Source organism: Hyperoodon ampullatus, assembly GCF_949752795.1.
Source record: "Hyperoodon ampullatus genome assembly, chromosome: 4".
In the NCBI taxonomy this organism is placed as follows: domain Eukaryota; kingdom Metazoa; phylum Chordata; class Mammalia; order Artiodactyla; family Ziphiidae; genus Hyperoodon; species Hyperoodon ampullatus.
Window position 1 is genome coordinate 134358273 of NC_136917.1, and position 21675 is coordinate 134379947.

The window sequence follows — 21675 nt, forward strand, 5'->3', positions numbered from 1 at the left end:
TTGACCTGGAGAGAGCCTTACTTACAACATTTCATTTTCAGTAATTCACAGTGTCCTGAGAAGTAATTGTACAGCTAGAATCTGGACCATGGGTCAAGGAGGGAAGATTTTCACCTGGACTTTGCGACTAGCAAGTTACACGGCACTCAGGACCACTTTTTTTGACCTGCAGTTTCTTATCTGTGCAATGAACAGATGAATGAGGATCTGGATGATCTGTATGGGCTTGTGCGAACAGTCTGTGAAGTTTATAACTAGAAAATGTTTAAGTTTTCATGAGCATTCTTGACAAACAGGTCAGTGAAGTTGATTGTCCCAAAGTGGCTGGGCATGCCCTCTTACAATTCTTTATTAATTTGTTACCAGTGGACATTGCTTGAACCTTGGTAATGGGAAACTGTTGATTACCAGGTAGGATATCATCTGTAGGGTTTTCAAGTGAGCAAGTAAAACTTCTGAGAAATGTGGTGTGTATGTTTAGTATTAGGAAATGTTGAATGAGTAGATTGGCAGAGTGTGAAGTGCTGAAAAGCAGAGGCACCAGGGTTTTTTTTTTTTTTCCCCAAGACAGTTCTTAATCCTATAAACTCTCTAGTTTCATTCTACTGTGGTTGTCATCAGAGTTCACTTCTCACAATTTTTCAGTGTATCCTGCATATCAGGACTGCAAGAAGGGATGAATGAGAGATGGTTTCCAGGAGCAACAGACACATAAGTAATTTCAGGATAGTGTAATAAATGCTAAGATAGAAGTATGGGCAGGGTATGGGGGCGTGGTGATGTTGGGAGAGGGGGAGCTGGACATTGAGGCCTGAGGTTCCGAGAAGGTTGCTTGGAGATGCTGATGGAGCTGAGGTGTGAAATGTATTCAGAGGTTGCCTGGTAAAAAACATTGGAAAGCTCGTTCCCCTGAGACGACTAGCATAAGCAGAGGCACAGCCTGCTGTGTGGAGGGAACTATGGGCAATTTGGTATTACGCATTGTGAAGTGCACGGCAGGAAGTATCTATCCAAAGAGGGCCGCAGGGAGAGACCAGCCTGGAGAAGAGTGTCGTAGCTAAGAGCACTGACTCTGGAATTAGACTTCCTAGGTTCAGTTCTCACCTACTTTCCCAAGTTATCTAGTAACTTTCACAAGTTACTTAACTTCCCTGTTCCATGGTTCCTTCATTCATACAATGGGAATAATAATAACATCTACCTCATAGAATCATTGTCAGCCTTAATATACGTCATGTGTTTTGAATAGTCCCTGACAATAAGCACTACATATGTGTCACTAAGGTTGTCATTACTTGGGAGGTATCGGGGTCTGTTCAGTGGTTTCACTGCCTCCTCTAAACGCATCAGTCACTTTGCATTTTAGCCAGATTGGGGTGGGGGGAGCTTGGCTGTAGGGTAGGGCTAAGTTTGGAGGCAGGGAGATCTCTAGGAGGTACTTCGGCAGTCTGGGTGTGAGATGGAGAGGGCATTGTACTAGGGCCTACGTGGCAGGGATTAAGCAAACTGAGTCAAGAAATTTGTAAGAGGTAAAAATGATAAAAAGTTGTGTTGAGGGCTCCCCTGGTGACGCAGTGGTTGAGAGTCCGCCTGCCGATACAGGGGACACGGGTTCGTGCCCCGGTCCGGGAAGATCCCACATGCCGCGGAGCGGCTGGGCCCGTGAGCCGTGGCCGCTGAGCCTGCGCGTCCAGAGCCTGTGCTCCACAACGGGAGAGGCCACAGCAGTGAGAGGCCCACATACCGCAAACGAAAGAAGTTGTGTTGAGATGAGAGTGTTAAGCCGGATTCCCTGACTCTGGCTCAATAACGTGGACGTGTGGTGCTGTGAACTGAAATGTAGAATACAGGAGGAAGAACAGGTTTGGGAAGGTTAGTTGTGGACATGTTGATTTTGAGGCATCTATAGAACGTCCATGTAGATGTGTACAGTGGACAATTTGCAGTGAGAATTGGAAGCCTGGGGAAGAGGTCAGGGCTGGATCAAGAGATTTGGGAGTGGGAGCTTAAAGGTCATTTTTAAATGTAGGAGGTGGAAGAGGTCGGTAGAGGGAGTGTGTAGATGAGAAGAGCCTCAGAGAAGACCTTGGGACCAGTAATGGCTGGGGAGGAGGAGATCATCAAGGAGATGGGGAAGGATTGGCCAGTGAAATAGGAGATGGAAGAGAGTAACAGCTTGGGAGAAACAGATTTGTTTTAGAAACAGCGAGTAGTCTTCAGTGTGCAGATGCAGAACATCCAGTAAGAAAACGGGTGAAAATTTTCAGGCCGTTGAGGTTGGCAATGTAGAGACGGATCTTAAACCATCTTTTCCCGTAGGGTTCCTAGAGAACCTCCATTTTTGATGGTATAACCATAGGGGTAAATTACTTCCTTACCATCAGCTCTGTGTTCCCTTTCTTGTTCCCATCTTTTTTGCCAAATGTGCCCAGGTGCTTCAGGGGCCCACTTCCAAAGCCAGGAGTCTTGTCTTCTATCCTGTAAAGCCCCATCATCTTTATCTTTTCTCTCTCATATTCACAAACTCTCATGCCCCAATTATGGCAGTTCTGCTATTGTTAGGTTTTCCTTCTATTTCATTTTAATTTGTTTTGTCTCTGATCTGAGATCTTCATTTTCCTGAGTGCCCAACCTGACAAACATTTGAATCATATGTTGATATTGGGTAAAAATGTTACATTCACACCCCAAATATGCTACGACTGTGATCATTATTTCTCGCATAGTCTCAAGTAGTCCATTTTCAGATTGTGCAGAGGAATTTATGGCTTAATTTAAAAGAAAATAAGGAAGGACTATTAATGTTTCTCACAACCTGCCTTTGTTTCTAAACATGTTTAGTTTTTTTTTGTTTTTTTTTTTCCTTTCCTCCTTTGTGTTTTGGAGTTTCAAAGCACAGTTTGGCAGAGGAAATGGGACAGTGACGTTTTGGGTTTTGTTTTGAAGTTTTTGAGTTTAGCAGACTGTGTGTTCATAGGGTGTGAATTGTAGGATGTAGTTCTGGGGTCCTCCCGACCAGCAGACCCCACATCAGGGTTATTCTGGGAAATCTTATCCAGGGCTAGCTATAAAATACAGGGCTGAACTTTGTCAAAAGGCTAAACAGGAAACAGATATAAATAACTATTCAATCTTAATTCAGCCCTAGCTACTTTCTCACACATATTTGATAATGTATTTTTAAAAGCATTTTTCTTAAAAAAACAAACAAACAAATAAACCTTTAATTCCTTAATTTCCAAGTCACTTTTAATAGGAAACTCTTTTCACCTTTATGTCTACCCAGTGATACCCTCCCTTAAGCAGGGGAAAAAAATGAACATTTAACAACATCCAATATACAAAAGAAATTTTTGAGACCATGAAAACACAAAAATACTTCTCATCTAAATTATCTGTCTTCTAGATTTTGTTCCTTTTTATGGTCTTTGAATGCTGTTAAAGAACTATAAAGTTCTAGCAAAGTTAGCAGAGCAGACAGTCTATTTGGTTTGAAACAGCATTTCTCAACATTTTCTTCATTATTTTCCCCCTCAAGAGCCTTTGAATACTTTTTTTCCCTTAATACCACAGATATTGTATATGAGTTTATGTGCTGTATGTATATCTTTGCTTTGTAGGTCAAAAGAGTGAGATTTTTTTGCCCCCCCCCAAGAATCTTTTGCTCCCCTTTGGGGGGCAGTATTACCTCATTGAAAATGCATGATTTAAAAGGACAGAGGAAAGATGTTTAAATACTTAGGTAATTCGGTTATAATCTAAACCAGGTGTAACTTGCTTGAATTACATTTATGAGACCAGTATTACTGAAAAGCTTTCTTTCATGGATCATCCTCTTCTTTTTCAGACGCACAGATTTTCCCTAGCTCCAAAGAAGGACCAGAGTTCTATACTAATAGATGATAGGAAGACCTCTGTTTTAACTCTGATAATTTATTTTAGGATGATATGAGTAATCTGAGAGTATAAGAGATTGTTTTAGGGCTCAGTATTGTTTTTTTTTAGCTGTTGACTGGCTTGTATCCGACATTTTCTATATATAAGTCTAGGCTTGATAGCAGATGCCAGAAGAGTATTTAAGACATGCTCCCTGGATCCAAAGACCTTGTGACCTTGTTGGACAAAATGAATACAGACAGGGAAATATTATCATAGTTTAATTATCACAGAATTTAAATAGTAGTAGAATAGATAGTACATAATACATTGCCAAATGAGAATTAGTATAAAAGGGGAATGCTGTGGCTGTTTAGACAAAGGTGAGATGTCTAGACTAGAGTGGTCCACGAAGATATTACCCAGGGAGAGAGCTGGGGCTGGAAGGTTATTAATTAGAATCATGTGATTAGGAGAAAGCACCAGGGTGAGCCAAAAAAAGGGCAGGCAGGCCAAAGATATGTATTAGGGAGGAAGCCAGCTTGATTGTTCTGGCGGGTGTGTGTCGGACAGGGGTGTGGGAGATATGATTGCAGAAATCTGATAGGGACAGATTGACCACAGAGTTTTCTATGTGAATACCTCCATTATCTGCAAAGTTTAATTTTTCCCATGTCATCTAAATACCTTCTTCCATGAAGATGGCTGGAAGTTATTCACATGGTCCCTGATATCTCTTTTTTAGGTCTTCAGCTGGTTTTAGTACCCAAAGGACTTTGTGGTCACTCTGAATCCAAGGATTCAGGCAAAGGAATTTGAGCGTTAGGCTGTATTCAGTGGGGCGTCTGATAGTTTAGGAAGATTCTTCAGGCCATAGTGTGCAGGCATGTATAAGTGATAGGGGTGGCAAGAAGACAGAAGCCAGGAGTTCACTGAGAAACCAGTTGCCAAGTGGGAGGTGATGAGTGCCTGAACTGGGGGACAACATTGTGGATGAGAGAAAAGTTACCTCTTTGGCAGTGGTAGCAAGGATAGAGAAATGGGGGCAGATTCAAAAAACATGTGAAAGTCACCAGCTTTGTTTGTTTATAGGAGGAGGTTGGGGAGGTTAGTTTGGACATGTTGAGTTTGAGGCATCCATGGGATGTCTATGTGGGTGTGTGCATCACACGGTTTGCTCTGGAGTCTGAAGCTTGGAGGAGAGGTTGGGGCTACAGCAGGAGATCTGGGAGTGGCAGCTGAGAGGCCATGGTTAAATGTTGGAAGTGGATGAGCTCACTGGAGGGAGTGTGTAGATGAGAAGAACGTTGGCCGAAGGGGAGATTCTGGGACCAGTAATGATTTTGGAGGAGGGGAGACAGGTTTGAAAGAACAGGCTGGATCCTATTTCTTTTTCTTTTTCTTTTTTTTTTTTTGCGGTACGCGGGTCCCTCACTGTTGTGGCCTCTCCCGTTGCGGAGCACAGGCTCCGGACGCGCAGGCTCAGCGGCCATGGCTCACGGGCCCAGCCGCTCCGCGGCATGTGGGATCTTCCCGGACCGGGGCACGAGCCCGTGTCCCCTGTATCGGCAGGCGGACTCTCAACCACTGCGCCACCAGGGAAGCCCTGGATCCTATTTCTAATTGGATATGGAAGGCAAAGGCTGAAGTTTTAGAGTTAGGTAATTGGTTGAATGATAGCATTATTAACTATTAACTTGTGACTCTTAAAACGGGCTGGGTTACTTTGTTCAACATCCATTCAGCCTCTGGGAACTTATATCTTATTGGCCAGCCCCGTGATTTCTAGAATTTCAAGGAAGGGGGGCGTGGGTGTGTATTGATCGCTCTAGAAATTTTTGGATAACTATCTATTTATACCTGTCTCTGGGTTGTAAGATCTGGAGGGTTGGTTTCACATCTCATGCAGCATGTATAAGCAGTGCCCACCTAGTGTGGCATCTGCCTTGTTTGCACTCAAGAAAAATTTGTTTGATATATGAATGAGTGATCAGAGTCAGATGTATCAGAAAATCCAAGAAAATTAAGATTGAGGAGAAGACCTTTGAATTTGAGGATTTGCAGATCATAATGATCTTTAAGAAGCCAGTTTCAGATTAGAGAAAACAAGCGAACAATAAGGGGAAGCAGAGGTTGTGTGGAGTCTATCTGGAGAGAACTATTTTAATTTGACAGAGAAAAAGAACAGAAGGAGTAAGTGAAGGCCATTTTATTAGTTTCAGAACAGTGAGTGTAGATCTTGTACACCTGTTAACTTCGAATGAGTGTAAAATAAGAAAACTTGGCTCAGGAAATGGCCCCTTAAAGAACCCCTAAACTTTCTAGGACATGCCTGTTGTTTCTGGGACATTGTTATGATTTAAGGGATTAAAGCTCAGAAATCTCTCAGTTACCCTTCCCCCAGGGGGGACATTAAAATGAAGAGCTGAGAAGGGAGTGCTGTGCTGACAATCCATTTGACCTAGTTTACATTCCACATGAATTGATACAATATTACCAGAAAGAGTCTCATCGTAGAACTAATAGAACAGTCATGGAAGGACTTCAGAAATCCAGAGCCTCTTTTTTTTTTTTTTTGGCGCGGTACACGGGCTTCTCACTGTGTGGCCTCTCCTGTTGCGGAGCACAGGCTCCGGACGTGCAGGCTCAGCGGCCATGGCTCACGGGCCCAGCTGCTCCACGGCATGTGGGATCTTCCCGGACCGGGGCACGAACCCGTGTCCCCTGCATCGGCAGGCGGACTCTCAACCACTGCGCCACCAGGGAAGCCCCAGAGCCTCTTTTCACAGGGTGTCTGCTCAGGACCCAGGAGGCTCCTTAGAACGTACAGCATAGCCAGTCAGCTGCTTCAGCACCTAAGCCCAGATCATCTGGCTTGTGTTCCATTCTTTTGTCACTACATCACCTTATCTCTTTGAAAAGATTCTAAAATTTAGGATTTTGTTTATTTAAAAAAAAGTTTCTTTGCTCATTTAATCTGAAGAAAGAATTAAATTTTTTGTCATTTAATTTTTTTCTTAATTTCAAAAAGGCAAGAGAGAAGTATGACTATTTCTTTGAGCACGTACTATTCCAGAGAGTTCTTTTACATCATTTCTCCTCAGATTCAGTGACTGCTTGTTATGCATCCTGCATTACTCATTTCTTTTGAATATCATATAACATGCTTAAAGATTTCTTTCAGAGTTTGAGAGAGACTGAGTAAAGGGATAGGACACTCTGAAAGGTATATTTATAGAAAGATAGCAGAAGGGAAGATTGAAGTTAATGAAAGGCAGCCTCAAACATAATAACACGTAGGCAGAAGGAACTTCTGCTACTCCCGAATTAAATCTGGGTCCATAAAGAAAATTTATTTGGACTCATAAGAGCATTTTCCTTATTCATTTTCGAAGTAGAATGCATTGAAAGTTAATATTGAGATTGATAATAGCATTTACTGAAATTACATTTTTCATTTCAAAATTTTAAATTGTAAAAATACTAAAAACACCAGTAGTGCTATAATTTTTAATTCTGATGGTTCACCTTCTGATGACATTTTTATGGTTGCCTTTTTCTTTGTTGAAATGATGTGTGGAATTAGAGGAATCATGAGCAGAGGAAAATGATGGGGAGGGACAGGGCTGGGCGGAGGCAGGTAATGTTCACCCTGAACTCAGTTTCCAGAGCCTGATAAGAGGGTTTTTCTATCAAATTCCATCTCTGATTCAATAGCCCATTACTCTTTTTATAACAGGAAGTGATGGTGTTGCTGCTAGTCTAGATTATTTCTTAGATTGACCTTTATTGTGTTTGATTTTGTGATCCCAACTTTAAAAAAAAAAAACTCTTGGGTGTAGGCAGGAGAGAATTCTTTCCCATGTTTTAGGGAGTGGTATTAAAATACATTTATTTTGTTCAATGGTTCTGTTTCACACTTCCTTACAGATAAAGACCCTTTCTTTCTGTGTGGTTATGATGTTGAGTTTGGGTGTGCCTTGCTCTAATGATATTTGACGTGAGAAAGTTGATAAAAATTTATGAAACTACTTGTGACACAGGACCATGAAGTACGTTAATTTGTCAGTTATTTTTATGCAGACTGGTCTTCTTTCCCTAACATTCACAGTACAGGTAGGTGGTGTTTTCGTTTTGTAAAATCTTCTGTAAATTATTAGATGGGTGAAATCTAGAGTTTTTCCCTTATAAGGATAATGTTTTAGGAAATCCTTATAGAAGAATAAATGTGTATTGCTTAAGGGAACTTCCAGTCATTTAATTCTGTTGTCATTTTGTGGAAACTAAGGCCTAGAGAGGGAAGATGACTTGTCCAAGATCTAAGAGTAAAAGATTTGGGCCTAACTTCTCAGCTATCTCCTTTTTGACCATTGGTCAAATTCTGGCCCACATTTGTCCATCCTTACTTCGCACACTGTCAGTTCTTAGCCTGTGTGTCAAACATGTGGCCCACTGGCCTCTAATGTATTTTGCTTGGCCTACATACTGTTTACAGTTTCTTAAAATTTGTTGTCAACATTTAAGATAAAAGATTTCCACATACAGTTTCAGCTTCTGGCTTTTTTTGGAAAACTAGAGAATGGGAAGGCTGATGAAGTTGGGTCCCCATTCGTGAGTGACTGCTGCCCCCTTTGGATGGAACTCAGACCTTCAGGTGCATCCCATGGTCATCAGTCACCATTTCTTTGTGCCCCTCATTTTCTGTCTCTGCAAGCATTTGAGTTTGGAACCTTCCTCTAGTCCTAATGAGATTTAGGAAGTTATTTCCCACCTGCCATGGTCTCTGATGTGTATTATATCCTCATTTAAGTTCTTGCCTGCAGATAGAGGCTGTCTCTTATTTTCATATATCTTTCTGTTACCATAGTGGCCCACCCACTGTATTCCCATAGTCTAAAGGATAGTAAATGATCAATAAAGACTTAGACCATAGGGCAGAGGACCTCAAGTTTTTCTATAATGGGCCAGATAGTAATTATTTTAGTTTTTTTAGGCTCTCTGGTCTCTTGCAGTCATTCAACTCTGCTATTGTACCGTGAAAGCAGCCAAGGCAAAACCAAACAAATGGGCATGGCTATGTGTAGTCCAATGAAACTTTATCAGCAGACCAGATTTGGCCCAGGGGCTGTAGTTCAGTGACCCCTGGAATTTTAGTATTATAAGAAAGCTCAAACACTTCACTCTCAGTTACTACATCTGTGTTTTTCTATTTATACTACACATTTATTGTCAGACCTTTTCAATAGTCCCCGTTTTTTATGAATCTCAACTGCTGCCTAGACTAGCAAAGATTTAATTACAAAACAGTCTCTGTTTAAGAGAAGAATAAGAGGGTGGATAATTTCAGGTTGTCAGCTTGAATATGCTTTATTTATATTTATTACAGATAACAATTGAGTTGTCCAAGATTACATGTATTCATGACAGTCTAAATCTAGGTTTAGTGGCACATTTTCAGAAGTTCTATGATGCATATTTTCTCAAAAGATACTACCGGGACAATTTAATGATACTAATCATAGTTTTACAGAAATGAGCTGTCATACAGTCTATAATGTCCTGCCACCTATTTAATATTTCTGAACCTATCCCTAAGCAGGTAATAATATTCTACTATTGTTAATACTTGGAAACATGCTCTTAAAATAGCTAAATGATTAAACATTTCTTTGCTGCCATGTTTGCAAGAGGATAGTTTTTCGTACTGTGAAGGGCACTCACTTTTAAGTTTGTAAGGCTGTGTGCCTCTAGAGATTTGGATCCAGGGCTTCATTTATATACTAAATATATTGAAAAGGTATGGGCAAATAGATTTTTCCACCCTTGGGTTGGTTATAGTCTTGGCTTTCATTGGAAAGCTCTGAGGGGAGTGTATTATCATTCTTGGTTGCGACCAGAAACTTCAAGCTGGCCTAGGATAAAAGGGTAACTGGATTCAGGCTGTCTGGATTCAGAGGCACAAGCAAGGTTGTCAGAGGTGACTTGCATACCCCACTTTTCAGCTCTGCTTTACTCTGTGTTGGCTCCATCTTCAGGCAGGACCTCCCCTCCTGGTGGCAAGATGGCTGCCAGAAGCTCTACAGTGAGCAGCCCTTTCCAAGACTTGTTTCTAATAATTCCAACAAAAGTCCTATTCCAGACTCTTATTTCCTCTCATTGTCCTGCTGAGGTTATGTGTCCATCCATGAACCAGACCCATGGCCAGGAGGATGTGAGGCTGTGATTGGCCAAGCCTGTATCTGTGGAGCTGGAGGTGGACTCAGCTCCACCCAAACTATATAGACTGTGTGTGGGGGAAGTGGTTCTCCATGATAAATCAAGGCACTATTGCCAGAAGAAGGGTATAGAAGATGTTTCCAAATGCAGGATTTTAAAAATATTTCCATATGTATTCCTCAGAAAGTCATCATTACTATTATTATTGTTATATTACCATCTAGCCCTTTAATCCTTCTGGATTTAACATGTAATTTAGAAGTCAATACTGTATTTTCTCAGTTAGATTGTGTGTTCATTGAGATCAATTTTTTTGTATCCTCCCCCATTCTGCCATCTTAATACAGAGTCTGGGTTCAGTAAGTAAGTACTTAGACTCATAGAATTTTAGAATTGGAAGGTATCTCTCAGTCATTTCCCTGGCAAATATTATTTCTAGCCTAACAGCTTCAGTTTCTAGATGAGGACACCAACTCATTGAAAGTCTGTGTGACTTGTTCAAGGGATAAGACTCATTAATGCAGGTGTTGGGACTCAAACCCAATTCTCCTAGTTTTTGTGACAACAGGACTAAAGCCTGGTTCATGGATTGATTGAAGGAACCAAATAATGAATTCCTTTGGACGGTCAAAGAAGCCTTTGATAACAAATCAGTAACAGTAAAAACTCCTTGAATTATTTTCAAAGTTTGGAAATCTAGAAGCATATTTTATCATAGTATGAAACTCAGCAAATCAGTTGGTCAAAAGGTCGGAAAGGAAGGATGAGACCCGTAGGACAGAGGTGAGTTGAGTGCTGTTGTCTGAGCATGACTGGAGGAGGGTCTGTGCAAAATAGAGAAGCAAGGGAGAATCTGAGAAATGCTCAAAGCGAGATGGGGATGGGAACTGGTGGCCAACCAGGCTCTCAGGAAGATCTAGAGGATGCTGGCATTGTCCTCTGCATGCCTGATTACATGTGGCTCTGTGCTGACGTGGTAGCAGAGTCAGGAGGAGGAAGGCACCCACCTATCTCTGACCTTGAGCTCTGCCCCTGTGCTATGAAACCTCGAGGGGCTTCAGGTGGGGGCCTGGCGGCCTGGCACACCCCTCCACCCGCCTTCAGGGACTGCAGCCCAAGGAGGTGAGTGTGGCTGTTTCAAATGAGAGAGGAGCACACGTCACAGCAAAACAGGGAGGAGGAAGCAGGCCCAGCCGCCGTGCAGAGACAGTCCTCCTCATGTGCGCCCTGAGCCTGAACCTTGGAGAAGTTTTTTCCATGGAGTTTGATGATAGGACTGACAGAATGAGAAATATGATAAGTGGGGACTAGAAAATGATCTTTGAGGAACATATGTGTGACTCTGGGCCCGTCGGGTTTTAAGAAATGGTGGACCACCCAACTAACACCCTTCCTGTTTATTTGTGTCTTCAGTTCCTTTCATCAAGGTCTTATTTTCAAAAGAGATCTTTCACCTTCTTTGATTTATGGATCAGTTTTTTATTGTTTTTGATGTTATCGTAAATGGGATCAATTTATTTCTTTTTAAGAAAATTCACTGTAGGTGGATAGAAATGCTACTGATTTTTTGTAGGTTAATTTTGTACCCTGCAACTTAACTGATTCATTGATTACATCTAACAGTTTTTTTGGTTGAGTCTTTAGGATTTTCTATATATTAAAATCATGTCATCTACAAATAGATTATACTTTTTTCCTCTCTAAGTCTGATATCTTTTTTTTTTTTTTTTTCCTTTCTTGCCTGCTTGCTCTAGCTAGGACTTTAGTACTATGTTGAATAGGAGTGGTGAGATTGGGAATCTTTGTCTTGATCTTAGAGGAAAAGCTTCCAACCTTTTACCATTGAGTATGATGTTAGCTGTGGACTTGTCATATGACCTTCATTATGTTGAGATGTGTTCCTTCTATGGCTAATTTAAGAGTTTCTATTATGAATGGATGCTGAATTTTGTCGAATGCTTTTTTCTTTATCTATTGAGATGATGATATGACTCTTTTGTTCTGTTAATGTGACGTATCACAATTGATTTTGTGTTTGTTGAACCATCTTTGCATCCCAGGGGTAAATCCCAGTTGATCATGATGAGTGATTGTTTTCATATGCTGCTGAATTTGGCTTGCTAGTATTTTATTGAGAATTTTTGCACTATCCCTATATTCATCAGGGATATTGACCTACAGTTTTATTTTCTAGTAGTGTCCTTTTCTGTGTTTTGGTATCCAGATAATACTGGTCTCATAAAATGAGTTTGGGAGTATTCCCTTCTCTGATTTTCTTTGGAATGAGTTTCAGAAGGATTGGTGTTAGTTCTTCTTTAAATGTTTAGTAAAATTCACCAGTGAAGCCATCTGGTCCTGAGATGCAGGAGATTTTGATGACTAATTCAACCTCCTAAGGAGAAAATTTAATAAGGTTTTTTCCAGTTTCAGGGTGTGTTCACATTTTCTTAACCTTGGGGCTTGCAGTGTAGCTTGTCTACACATTCCGGTATTACATAAGAAATCTGATTTAACATAAAGTTAAATAATTAGTTATTTTAAGATGACCCAAACTAATACATTTGAGTCATTACAAAAAGAAGGCAGCAAATTATATAATAATACTATTATCCTGCCATTTATTATTATTTGAGAAGCATATTAAAAATCATGTGATTGTAGGGAAAAACCCAACCCGTGAGGTAAGTATAATTATCTCTGTAGATGAGGAAATAAGACAAAAAAGCCAAGTATAGCACATTTAGAAGGAATATCTAAATATCTACAGTGGTTCATTTCCTTATGATTCTGAATAATAATGTAGGATGATATTTTTACTAACACAACCATTGGGCGAATTGTATTTAGATGGCCAGACATGGTTACTGTTGGTTTTGCAGGCTTTTTTTTTTTTTTTTTTTTTTGTGGTACGCGGGCCTCTCACTGTTATGGCCTCTCCCCTTGCGGGGCACAGGCTCCGGATGCGCAGGCTCAGCGGCCATGGCTCACAGGCCCATCGGCTCTGCGGCATGTGGGATCTTCCCGGACCGGGGCATGACCCCGTGTCTCCTGCATCGGCAGGCGGACTCTCAACCACTGCGCCACCAGGGAAGCCCGCAGGCTTATTTTTAATAGATTAATCAAGGGTTCGAACTTTGAACATCATTATGTAATATTAAGTATCATGAGTAATTCAGAAGTTTGAAGACTTTGTTAATGTGACTGAATATTTATTATCGGATTACTGATGGGACTGGATGGTATTTAACTAGTATTGCTGACCTGAAAAGAAGAAGGCTTGTTGCAAAAGGCCAACATCTAGCTGTTTAGATTGGTAGTTCTTAATTGTGTTATTATAGTAAGTGTTGGGTTTTCTATCAGAGGTGAGTACTTTAAGAGAAACACTAACTTCCTAGAAGAGCTTTAAAATGCTACCCCAGATAGCTTGCGGTGGAGAAAAAAGGCCCATAAAAGCTTTCTAAGTCCATACGAAGTCAATAAAATGTTAATGACTGTAGACAACACTGAAGAAACCGATTTTAGTTAGGTGTGTAAAATAAAATTTGGAATGTGCTTATTAAAAAAGTACCTAAATGCTGGCATTTATTATTTGTAAGTGTGGGGTTTGGAGAGTGGTAACTAATAACTGACGACATTTTGAATTTTCAGGAAAAATACTGAGTTAGAGAAAATGAATGTTAGTAGTGTTGTCTTCATGGTTTGAACTATTTCAAAGGAATTCACAGAATGGCAGTAGCATTTTATAGGGGCAGGAAAGGGAACCCTAGAGGAAGTAGAACGTAAAATGATAAAAAGGCAATGGGCACTTTTTCACTCTAACTGCAGAGAGAGGCATTTCCCTGTATTTCATATGCTAACATCAAAACAGGATTTTCAAGTTACTCTACTGTGTCCTTCCCTTCCTTCTTTGAAAGTGAGTTGTTGTATAAGCAGCGTAGGTCTAGTTTGTATACACTGCAAGTGCCTAGAATCCAACCCAGGTGGTTCTGATTCAGTGATCCTGGGTCAGGCGGGATCCAGAGATTTGCCATTTTTAAACATTGCCCAGGTTGGAAACCACGGGATAAATTCACAACTCAATACCACGTCTAACCAGTACCTTGAGAGGATTTCCAGTGATGACAGGGAATCCCATTGTTAAAGCCCGTTTTTGACTTGTTCAATCAGTCCACAAACATTTTCTGAGCGTCTGCACTGTGCTGGGCATTTTGCTGGGCATTCCTAGTGAGCTAGAGAGTTTCTAGTCTAGCTGGCAGGGAGAGCAGGGGTGGTGCTGGCAAACACAGTGCAGTGTGTTAGGTGTTGTAGAAAGGATATAAGTAGGTGGTCATTTGAGTGTGGTTGAGGGATACCTCATGTACCCCATAGTAGGGCTTTTTGATGACATTTAATTTTGCAGCAGAGTCCCCAACTCTATACATAGGTATGGTCATATATGTGCTTTTGGTAAATATTTATTTTTGGATTTAAAGTAAATTAAAAATGAGAATTTAATGACATCTTTTGAGATAATTGAGATGCTTGAAAATGTTGCAAAGCAGTAAAAATCGTGGGGGCTCAGTCAGTTAGAATTAGGTTCTACTCTCCAGTGTACAGCAGCATAAATAAGCTAGAAAGTTATTTCTGTAAACAAATTTGGAGGTAAATAGTCTAATATGGTGGCCCCTGTTCTTTCAGAATCCAGCCTCTTTCTATTTTGTTGCTTTATCTGACAAAGCATGGCATATACCTCATTGTCCCAAATGGCTGCTTGAGCTCAAGCCATCATGCCCACATTTCAGACAGTGGGAAGAAGGGCAAAGAATAGTCTGTCCCCTTTCTTTAAGGAAACATCCTAGGATTTCATCCTAGTTTTGCTTACTTCCATATTTCAGAACTTATGGCCATACTTAACCACAAGTAAGGCTGGAAAGTACAGCATTTTCCCCACAGGGCCACGTACACAGTTCTCTTACTAAGGAAGGAGAGGAAAATAAATATTGTGAAACCCCTGACAGTCTCTGCTACAGGGACACAGACTCCCTATGCCCCAGAGAAACCAAGGACTTTGAGAGCATTTTTTTCCAGGTGATTCTTTACCCATGTAAGTCTTATGTATATCACCTTATCTGCACTAATATTGGGGGTAGAAGAGAAATACTCAATAGACACATGCCAGTATTTTACTGTAGAAGGGGTATTTGAACTGTACTTTGCACATGCCATTTTTTAATTATAAAGATTAATGTCTTGGATAATAGAGTTAGTTGCTTCTAGATTATAGTATATGAAAAAAAATTCTCAGAAAAAAAAATGGCATGAATCAAAGCCTTTTTCTTTGTCACTACCCCAAGTTAATTCAGTTTCTTACCGAATGCTAGTGCTAGTGATTCCTTCAAATGTTACAAATTGACCTAAATGTTGTTTCCACCAGGGAAGGTGCTATAGGAGGATGGAGCAAAACACCTCTGATCTTGGGGTTAGAAGACCGTGACTTGAGTCCTGATTCTGCCACTTATTACCTTCATCATGTTAGAAGAATCATTGATGGCCTAGTTCACCATCTATAAAAGTTAGCACCCCAGTATTTTACCTTGGAATTACTGCTGTGGATTAGCTTGGATAGCTGTAACACTTGCATTTTTAAATTAGTTAATTTTATCTCTGTCATTTGCCAGTCGTAAATATTTGGCCCCAAATCCCAGACAGTTATAGTCAGTCTCTTCTGGGTTAAGCTTTCATATCTCTAAGAATACCTTTTTGGCTCTTAAAATGTGTTGATTACTTTATTACAGCAACCTGATGTGTTGCTTTTTGGAAAGCTTTTTTTTTTTTTTAAATAATTTTATTTATTTTCTTTTATTTATTTTTGGCTGAGTTGTGTCTTTGTTACTGTGCGCGGGCTTTCTCCAGTTGCAGCGAGCGGGGGCTACTCTTCGTTGTGGTGCGCAGGCTTCTCATTGCAGTGGCCTCTATTGTTGCAGAGCACGGGCTCTAAGCATGCAGGCTCAGTAGTTGTGGCACATGGGCCCAGTTGCTCCGCGGCATGTGGGATCTTCCCGGACCAGGGCTCGAACCCCATCCCCTGCATTGGCAGGTGGATTCCTAACCACTGCGCCCCCAGGGAAGCCCTGGAAAGCTTTTTTTTTTTTATTTAGCATTTACTCAAGGTTTTTCTTTTTTCTTTTTTTTTACATCTTTATTGGAGTATAGGTTTTTCTTGTTCTTTGAAATAACGATTGGTCTGTGAAGTTGGCTTTATGTCAAGGTCGAATTGTTAAGTCGGCACTGCTGAAGAATATGAACTTAAGATCACTTTAGAGATAACCGCTTATTCTCATGCCCCACATTCCTGAAAAAGACTCTAGTTGGGTAACATGGGAAGAATGGAGCGTCCTTTGAGCCTAAGTTCAGTCTTCTGTCTTGTGTTGCAGGCTGGTCAGGAAGGGGACGTCTACTGTCAGCTTCCTCAGTGTTCTAACAGTTCCTGGGTTCTTGGCTTTTGTTATTGTTTTGTTTTTGTTTGCTTGTTTTGTTGTTGTTTGTTTTAGAGCCAGTGTTGGGGTTAAAAGTATTTCAGGCTCGGACTTTGGAGCTGGCAGTGCTGGGCACTGGGAAAGCGGTCACATGCAGTGCTTCCAGGGCAAAAAGAGCCACTCACCCCCGAATCTGGGCTTACCTTTGGCCATGAAAGATTCAGTGACCAGGTTGCTCCCTCTTCTTGCATTCCCATTTTTGGTTTTCAATTTTGTTAACCTTACAGGTGAGGTAACCATAATGACAGGAAGGGTGTTGGGATTTGGTAATATGGAAAGAATGGCCAGATGTTTTCCTTTCATCCTTGAATGCTTTTCCACACCCCTAAGAATATAAAGATGATATCCTCCTCTCCCTCCTCCACTTCCTCCTCCCCCTCCTCCTCCCCCTCCTCCCCTTCCTCCTCCTCCTCCAGGTACTCTTGTGGTTTTCTTTTTTACATTTAAAATTTGAATCCAGTTGGAATTTAGTTCAGAGTAAGCTGTGAGGCAACTTTGCTTTTTTCCCTCATGGTTAGTCCATTAGGCAGCCCCATTTGCTGAATTATCCACCTGTTTCCCACTGTTTGTTTCCCATAGATGGAAAAAAAAATTTTATTAAAAATGTACTTTTGAAGACTTGGCACATTCAAGACAAATCCTGCAAAAGATCACCTCCGTTTCTCTTAATCAGCTAACGTGGTACCCTCAGATGGCAACGGTCTTAAAAACAGTTTACATTTGGTGTGCTGGGTTTCCAATTGTAGTATTTGTGATGCATTTTTATTTTTGAGAGTTGTATTATTTAAAGTTCTGTGTATACAAAGAAACCTTATTAATAATTCTGTCATGCTATTCTAAATTGACAATACTAATTTATATCAAATGCTTCTGCTTCGTAATCAGTTTGCATATATACTAACATGTGTTTTCACCTCTTGTTTTTCTGTTTATATTGATCCACGTGTTGAATCATATGTCATTGGCACACTGGTTGAGTTCTGATAAATGTATGCTGTTCTAATATTGTAGGATATTTCTCTACTGATAGGGAGAATAGGAAGAGTGGGAAAGGAGGCAAACAATGAATTTCCTTTTAACTATGCAAGTGCCCTGTAAGTTGCACACGTCACTTCCACTTCCATTCCATTGACACCATGTGGCAACATTTGGCTGCAAGGGAGACTGGAAGCTGCATTCTCCAGTTAAGTGACCATGTGGCCAGTTAAATATTTTTAGTAAGGAAGATTCTAGGGTTCATCATGCTCTGGTGGGGCACTTTTCAGCTCGGGGAATATCTGAAAGTAAGGTGAAGTATAACTTGCCTGCCTCTGCTCTCGAAAAATGCTAGATGCTACTTGTCATAATAAAGGATCTCACTTAACCAGGATAGAGGTGTTTCCTGTGCATGTCTGAGTAGTCTTAAACGCCTTCAGAGAAAACTGGTTAGTGATGGCCCTGCTCTTTTGACTCCAGTCTTAGTATTTCAACAGAAAGCTAATGCTTTTCGGTTATTAGGAAAGGGCTTCAAATGGAGGAGACTGCCACACTTTTACTGTATTTGTATGACGGGTGGGGTGGGCAGTGTTGTAATCCCCTGTACTTCTCACAAATACCACTCTTGAAAGGTAATTAATTTGTGTCAATCCCCCAGAGTCCTTTGGCTGATCCTCTACCCTTAGTTTTAGTTCTGATGGTGTATTATGTGTTTTCTCACACACATTCCCTTGCCCTTTTTGCTACTTTTTGGGTCCTTTTGGTCATTTTCTTGTAGAGCACATTTTTAAGCCTGTTTTTACCTTGTATCATCGTGACCCAGGCCAATGGTAAGGGAGCCTTATAACCGAGCAGTTCCCCCTGTAACTTGAATACACAATTTGGACACGATTGACTATTGAATCCTGGTTCACATACTGACCACTCTTAGCCTCACTGTTTTTGAAACTTTCTCTGCCTGTGCTCAGAAAACCACAACATTTAAATGTGTTTGAGGCAATTTAGTTGACTAATAGGAAGTTGTACTTCTTTGAGCACAGGCAGAGGATTTTAGTGAAATGAGACAGATGTTTCAACATAAATAATAATTGGAGTAGGTTTACAAAATAAGAGATTAGAGAGTTTAAATTAGTTTGAAGAAAAGAGTGGTTTTGTTTAAATGGATATATCCAGTGGGCAATACATGATTACAGAGTGAAACACTGGCATATTATAACGGCTCAGTAGCATTTCATATAAGTGATGACAACAGAAATTTATTCTTGGCCTGTCTTCTCCAAGTTGCTGGCTTGGAGATATTGTGTGTTCTGATAAAAAGGGCTGTTGGAACAAATACATCATTTGTCTTCTTGTACCTGATACTCAAATTGTAATGGGAAGAGTATACTCCTTAGTGGTGGTGGTTTGGTAATACCACTGATTTTTTGTTGTTGTTGTTTTCAGTCGACCCTACTAATGTCAGTTGAGATTAATGATGTCAATGAATTACTCACTTAAAGGACTGTGCTCACCAGGCTGCTATGGTGAGGCTGGGTCTATAAAAACTCAAAGCTAGAAAATGATTTCATGGCCGTGATGGTATCTCAGCACTTCATGGGTCATAGAATTTGAGACTTAAAAAAGGAACATCATGATCATCTAGTCAGATAATATCAGTTGCAAAGGAGTAACTATCCTTGCCAGAGTTTTGAAAAGTGGCAGAGAGGATTATTTATACCACCACAGCTTGTCATCATCCAAGGAATCAGACATCATGTGTTTTATTGATAAAGGCATTTAAAAAAAAACCAAAAAACCCTTTTCCCAGTACTGGTCTCATGATTTAAAAAACAGTGAGATTAACTTTCTCATTACGACTTAAACCTTCTAATACCCTAGTTGATGAAATAACTAGTTATTTCCATTCCATGAGATGCTTTGAATTAATTGTTAATCTTTGTACCTTACTAAAAGTTCCCTATTTGATTATTTTGAATTAAAAAATGCTCATAACATTTAAGCAGTATAGAAGTATAGTAAAAAGCTCCTCCATTACTTTTTCCATTAATGCATATATCTGTTCAGAAATAATTTAGCAAACTATTAACATATATCTGTGCTCAAACATGAGTGCATGTGTGTGCGTTTTTAAGAACATAAGTTCGATCATACCACCCGTTCTGTAACTTCATTTTTTAAACTTAATTACATATTTCGGACATCGTTCCATTTCATTACATTATTTTTAACTGTATAAAGTATAAGGTTGTGCATATTTTCACTCTTGTTTTCAGAAAAAGATGCAAAGAATTAAATACTTTTAACATTAACATACAAAGTTAAATAAAGATATACCTCACGTATTTGTTCTCATCCTTCAAAGGGCCCATTTCAGATTTTTGGCAGGTCATTGGAACGCCGAGGTTGTGAGTTGAGAGCAGTTTTAATATATGGAGATTGAACTAATAATAATAATCCCAGCTTTATCCATCAATGTTAAATGTTTCTAAATATTTAAAGTTATTATTTTGGGGGGGGTGCATATATCTTTTCAAATTAGTGTTTTTGTTTTTTTCCAGTATATACCCAAAAATGGATTGCTGTGTCATGTGGTAGTTCTTTTTTTTTTTTTTTAACATCTTTATTGGAGTATAATTGCTTTACCATGTTGTGTTAGTTTCTGCTGTATAATAAAGTGAATCAGCTATATGTATACATATATCCCCATATTCCCTCCCACCCTCCCTATCCCACCCCTCTAGGTGGTCACAAAGCACCAAGCTGATCTCCCTGTGCTATGCGGCTGCTTCCCACTAGCTATCTATTTTACATTTGGTAGTGTATATATGTCCATGCCACTCTCTCACTTCGTCCCAGCTTACCCTTCCCCCTCCCTGTGTCCTCAAGTCCATTCTCTACATCTTTGTCTTTATTCCTGTCTTCCCCCTAGGTTCATCAGAACCACCCTTTTTTTTTTTTTTTTTTAGATTCTATATATATGTGTCAACATACGGTATTTATTTTTCTCTTTCTGCTTATTAAAGTTATTATTACTTAATAAATAATACATAAATTAAACAGATTATTTTGTATATGTATAATGTATAATTGACTCATAAGAATTTAAGAAAGAAGGTTGTTTTTTTACTAAGCATGTAGCAATGTGACCTCAGATTCACATTTGCATTTGGTTAAGTCTGAACCAGATCTGGTTTCACATTTTCTTAGTTCTTTTTAAAACATGTCCTCAAAAAATTAAAGTTAATACTTTTCCTATGCTCATATAGTACTATTTTATTATCTGAATTTCCTGGAATGAGACCAGAACTCTTCCAAATAAACTTCTTTTGTGTTCTATTAGCTTACATGTCCACTAGGGGGTGCATTTTACTCTTTTTTGAATAAAGAAGTTTGTCTACTATAATTGTGTTCTCAGTTTCATGGAGCTGTGTTAACAACTATCAGAAAACAAATTCCCCAAAATTCTTAAACATGGATGGTAGACAACTATCATGTAAAAATCTGACTCCTGAGTATGAAACAACTGTATGGCTATTCAAATAGTGGCCTTGACAGTGAACGCTATAGTAGGGCACCAGGAGGAAGCACCGTGGGGTAGGGAAGCTTCATGGACCATATAGGACCTGATGTGGCATTGAAAGACCAGCCAAAGTCAAATAGGGCAATACAGTTGTTCTCAAACTTTTTGGTCTCGGGACCTCTTTACACTACTAAAAATTATTAAGGCCCCTGAAGAGTTTTGTTTATGTTGGTTATAGCTCTCAATATTTAACAGATTAGCAAATGAAACAGATGCTCTGAAAATATTTATTTACCAATTCATTTAAAAATAACAGTAAAAAACTATTACCTATTAATATGAATAACATTTTTTCAATAGAAATAACTGTTTTCCAAAACAGAAAATAGCAAGAAGTGTGGTATTATTTTAAATTTTTGCAGATCTCTTTAATGACTGCCTTAACAGAAGACAGCTAGATTCTCATATCTGCTTCTGTATTTAATCTGTTGCTTTGGTTGAAGTATGTAAAAAAAAAAAATTCAGCCTCATGTAGACATGAAGTTGGAAAAGGGAGGAGTATTTCGATATCAT

General features: G+C 39.7%; 1 protein-coding gene and 1 pseudogene across 2 annotated transcripts in view; one reads left to right on the forward strand and one right to left on the reverse strand.

The window, feature by feature from the left end:
- The window catches only part of LOC307052211 (3-oxo-5-alpha-steroid 4-dehydrogenase 1-like), a 40019-nt pseudogene extending 37527 nt beyond the window's left edge, over positions 1-2492 (reverse strand). The window contains exon 1 of the transcript in view: positions 2379-2492. The product of the transcript in view is annotated as a 3-oxo-5-alpha-steroid 4-dehydrogenase 1-like (transcript). The remainder of the gene's footprint in view (positions 1-2378) is intronic.
- ARL15 (ARF like GTPase 15) overlaps positions 1-21675 on the forward strand; it is a gene marked incomplete at its 5' end in the record, with an annotated part of 422400 nt that overhangs the window by 59029 nt on the left and 341696 nt on the right. The window lies entirely within an intron of this gene.